Source organism: Myotis myotis, unplaced genomic scaffold (genome assembly GCF_014108235.1).
Source record: "Myotis myotis isolate mMyoMyo1 unplaced genomic scaffold, mMyoMyo1.p scaffold_m19_p_3, whole genome shotgun sequence".
NCBI classification, from domain to species: Eukaryota; Metazoa; Chordata; class Mammalia; order Chiroptera; family Vespertilionidae; genus Myotis; species Myotis myotis.
In genome coordinates this window covers 28,529,128-28,534,128 of record NW_023416335.1, presented here as the reverse complement: position 1 = coordinate 28,534,128, position 5,001 = coordinate 28,529,128, and the positions used below count along the sequence as shown (strand labels likewise).

The following is a 5,001-nucleotide window of genomic DNA, read 5'->3' as shown; positions in this document are numbered from 1 at the left end:
TGAAAAACCCTAACTTAACTCTGGTGCCGTGTCACATATAGAAATTTTTTGATATTTGCAACCATTGTAAAACAAAGATTTATATTTTTGATATTTATTTTATATATTTAAATGCCATTTAACAAAGAAAAATCAACCAAAAAAATGAGTTCGCGTGTCACCTCTGACACGTGTGTCATAGGTTCGCCATCACTGGTATAGGACATCCTGCAGGAGTTGTGCCGTTCTGGGTGCTTTTGCCCAAAGACACCCTTTGGGATGAATTCAGAGCCACATCTCATTTCCCATGAGGCTGGAAGAAACATATAAAAGGAATTCGACAAAAGCTTCCCACATCTCTGTTTATTCTTTTGAATCCATAATACGACCTTAGAAAAAGCATTTGGGCCACCTAAGAGAGAATGCACTTTCTGGCCAGAGCATGCAGGATTCTTTTGCCCAACAGGCTAAAGGAAGCAGAGAGCTGGCACAGTGGAAATGGCCCTGGTGCCCTATGAGGAGACTGCAGGAATGGGGTTGCAGAAATTCCACAAGCCTCTTGCCACCTTCTCCTTTGCAAACCACACCATCCAGATCCATCAGGACTGGAGGCAACTGGGAGTCGCAGCCATGGTTTGGGATGCGGTAAGCAAATCCGAGGGGGGGGGGGGGGCTCTGAAAACATCTACAATTGATTATAAGACTGGTCTTTATTTAAAAAGAAATAAAAGAACAGCTTTGTTGAGATATAATTCATATACTATACATGTCACCTAAAGTGTACAATGAACTGGTTTTTTAAAGTAAATTCAGAGTGGTACAACCATCACCATGCTCAATTTTTAAATATTTTCACGACCCCATCCCCTCCAAAAAAAACTTCTACCTACTAGAATCACTTTCCTGATCATCTTCCCCAAAATAGATTGCATTTTAAGGGTGGGTAAAGGAAAGTTGAGGGAAGTTAAAATACTGCACAAAGGATATTATAAAATGACAAAGCCCAAAGTGAAGATCATGTGTTTTCTTTTTTTTAAATATTTTTTTATTGATTTCAGAGAGAAAGGGAGAGGGAGAGAGAGATAGAAACATCAGTGATAAGAATCACTGATCAGCTGCCTCCCGCAGACCCCCTACTGGGGATCGAGCCCGCACCCCAGGCATGTGCCCCTGACCAGAATCAAATCTGAAACCCTTCAGTCCACAGGCGGACGCTCTCTCCATTAAGCCAAACCGGCCAGGGCCGTGTGTTTTCTTTAAGTTCTGCGTGGCTGTAATGGTCCCCAAATCAATACTAATAAAAGGGTAATATGCTAATTAGAGGGCGTCTTCCAGATGTCCTTCCAGATAAAGCTGCAGCGGCTGCGAGGGCCGAGGCTCAGGCCGGCAGTGGCAGCAGCAGCAGGGTAATGGGGGCGGTGCCTTCTCCTGATCCGCCAGGTCACCTCCCGCAGAGGGAGGCCAGACTGGGAGCTGAGGCAGAGGCAGTTAGGGGTGATCAGGCTGACAGGGGGGCAAGTTAGGGTTAATCAGTCCAGCAGGGTGGCAAGTTAGGGTTAATCAGGCCAGCAGGGGGGCAAGTTAGGGTTAATCAGGCCAGCAGAGGGGCAAGGTAGGGGCGATCAGGCTGGCAGGGGGCTAGGTAGGGGTGGTCAGGCTGGCAGACAGAGGGGTTAGGGCAGCTGTGGGCAAACTACAGCCCTCGGGCTGGATCCGGCCCGTTTGAAATGAATAAAACTGGAAGAAAAAAAAAAAGACCGTACCCTTTTATGTAATGATGTTTACTTTGAATTTATATTAGTTCACACAAACACTCCATCCATGTTTTTGTTCCGGCCCTCTGGTCCAGTTTAAGACCCCATTGTGGCCCTCAAGTCAAAAAGTTTGCCCACCCCTGGGTTAGGGGCAATCAGGCAGGCAGGCAGGCAGGCGAGCCGTTAGGAGCCAGTGGTCCCGGATTGCGAGAGGGATGTCCAACTGCCAGTTTAGGCCCGATCCCTGTGGGCCAGCAGTCGGACACCCCCCGAGAGGTCCCAGATTGGAGAGGGTACAGGCCAGGCTGAGGAATGCCCCCTGAATGAATTTCGTGCACCGGGCCTCTAGTGTAATTTATAACTATGCACAGACTAGGGGTGCATGCTCAAACATTATTTGCTGATGAGATGAACAATGAAGACAGTTAGGAGAACACTGATTTATGTACTTCTTTTCTCAAGCAAAAATGCTTCTGGTTTTAAAGAGTATTCTACCAGGCAGCTCTCCTGTTTCCTAATCTGCTGTTAGTTCTGCTAACTTAAGATTTAAAGGGAAGCAACTCTGAATCATAAGCACAGTCTTATCTTGCTCATGTTTTGTTCAGTGATAAGAGTCCTGCCAAGAATTTCTGAGCAGCTTTGTAAAGATGGAAGTTCCTGGCAGGTGGTGAGGGAGAAATTTTGAGAAAAAGCATGAATTAGCAGCTCCTCCCTCAAATCATATAATAGAAGCACAGACTGAGGTGGACAGTCTTTCCTGACTACCAGACCTTAGGGGCGAGGCCTTTCTGTTTCACCTAACCACGTGCTCATTTGAGAACCTCAGAAATGCCTACACTATTGTTTCTTATATCCAGAGATTTTTTTAAAAAATTAAGATATCTGGAGAAGGGGGGAAAATAAAATAAATTTTTTTTAAAAAAAACGCCACTTCTACTAAAAATAAAATTTAAAGAATTTTAAAACCCAGTTCTATTCTTTGCCAATTCAGTGAAAAATGTACTACAGCATTTTTAGGATAAATTTTTAAGTATGATTTCTTTCTTTCTTTCTTTTTTCTTTTTCTGCAAAAAGCTTTATTGTTTCATTTGGTCCAAGGCATGGCTAGTAGTTTCGGGGAGAGGCTCAGGTAAAAGCCAGAGACACCAGGGCGACGCAGAGGGGCCTCTGAAAGGCCCCTGGGCTCCAAAGGCTCCTGGTCGTGCTCAAGGGTGAGCCTTTCGAAGAGACACCCGCCCAGCCCGGGGGCCGGCAGCCTGCGGAGGTGAGTCAGGTGTCCCCCATCTTCTTGATCGGTTTCACCTCCGCATCCAGGAAGTGGTTCTCCAGGAAGTCACAGAGCCGAGGGTCTGCACAGGTAGAACCCAGGGCCTGCAGCTCCACAAGAGCCTGGTTCCGGTTCCTCTCCAAGGCCAGGGCGGCCTCCATGGCGTCCTGAGTTTTGACCCACTCATCTTGGGAAGGTTTCAGCACGTCCTGGAAGAGAATGCGGCCACCACGCTCGTTTTGCAACTTTAAGAGATGCTCAGAGCCCTCGTGCTTCTTCTCTGACAACTCATGGAAGAAGTGGCCCACGCCCTCGAGAGCCACATCGTCAGGGTCAAAATAGAAGCCCAGAGAGAGGTAGGTGTGGAGGCCCACAGATGCAGGTTGGGCAGGCAATTGACCGTAGCCTCCACCTCGGGGAATAATTCTGACAAATTTGGGAGCCCATGGCTGTTCAGCAATAGGAGTTAAGGTAGAAAAAAACCCAAAACCAGTGTGTTGGCTGGTCCTGGAGGTGGTTCTGAGGGTGGTGACTGGATGAGAGGCAGGAGAATGGCCAGAGGCTGGAAGAAGGGGCGGCCCTGGGTCTGTTCTGACCAAACACTGTTGAAGCAAGAGACCGATGCGGGACTGCCGAGGACACTGCCTAAGTTTGATTTCTTTATTATGTATACTTACTTCATAATTCAAAATTAATTTCATGGCCCCTTCTAGTATATATGCTAGTGTGATCTAAGTTTCTCCCTTTATTTGAAGAGTAGTGTGATTGTGGGTGTGATCAAGTGTCTTTCGAAGTTCTGAAAAGGATTAATGAAACTCAATTTAAGAAAAATTTTTCTTTATTGATTTTAGAGAGGGAGGGGAAAAGAGAGAGAAATCAATTTGTTTCCCACTTATTTTACATTCATTGTATTAATGTAAAAAACCATTGAAACCTGTAAAGAATTTTTGTGAGTTTATTTGAGCAAAACTGTCGACATATTCCTGGAAGCAGAACCTCAACGAATTGAGATAATGTTTCGGAGCTTAGCGGGTTACATTTATATTTATACATTGCAATCAAAGGAAAGGGACGTAGGTGGGTTACGTGAAATCCATTGGTGATAGACTAGAGCAGCGGTTCTCAACCTGTGGGTCGCGACCCCTTTGGCAGTCGAACGACCCTTTCACAGGGGTCGCCTAAGACCATCCTGCATATCAGATATTTACATTATGATTCAAAACAGTAGCAAAATTACAGTTATGAAGTAGCAACGAAAATAATTTTATGGTTGGGTCACAACATGAGAAACTGTATTTAAAGGGCCAGAAGGTTGAGAACCACTGGACTAGAGAGATGGGAGAAAGCAAAGTGGGGAAACCCCTGGGATTGGATAAAACGTAAAATGATGGACACATACTTAGGTGGGTGCAGGAACAGTTAACATGATAATGAAGGAATTTGTGGTATCTGTTCTGGTGCCCAGCACATTAGGTTGTGCCCCAAGGGGTCTGGAAAAAGGGAAGTTACAAGTTACCTAGACATTTCAAAGGGTATGTGATCATAGTTGCAAAAAGACAGACAGGCTCAGTTAAGGTAAAGGTTGGCCTTGTTAGTGAAGATACTGGCCTAGGAGATGACTACCCGCCATAACTGCTTTTAGTTAAAGTTTAATTTCAGACCGTCCTTTGTGGTTACTTCAGGTTTCTGAGTCTGCAAGACCACCATGCAGGCCTCCCCTGAGCTTGTCAGGTTAGCATGAGGCCCCTTTCGTCCACAGTTGGTTGATATTTGTATGTGCCCTGATCAGAGATTGAACCCATAACTTTGGCGTATCAGGACGATGGTCAACGGAGCTACCTGGTCAGGGCATTATTTTTTAAATGTTCTTAAAACTGAGCTGCCTGCTTAAAGTCTTCTCCTTGCTGTTTCTTGGAAAAAGACATCTTGGAATTTTTGCCCTTTGATAAGTTATGGTTTGTAATTTGTGTTAAATTAAGAAAATTTAGCTCCTTAGTCCAG

The 5,001-nt window shown here is 45.3% G+C and overlaps 1 pseudogene; it reads right to left on the bottom strand.

Annotated features, from left to right (window-relative positions):
• Window positions 1–391: 391 nt before the first annotated feature.
• Window positions 392–3,447, bottom strand: LOC118649848 (annotated as a pseudogene).
• Between the last annotated feature and the right edge of the window lie 1,554 nt (window positions 3,448–5,001).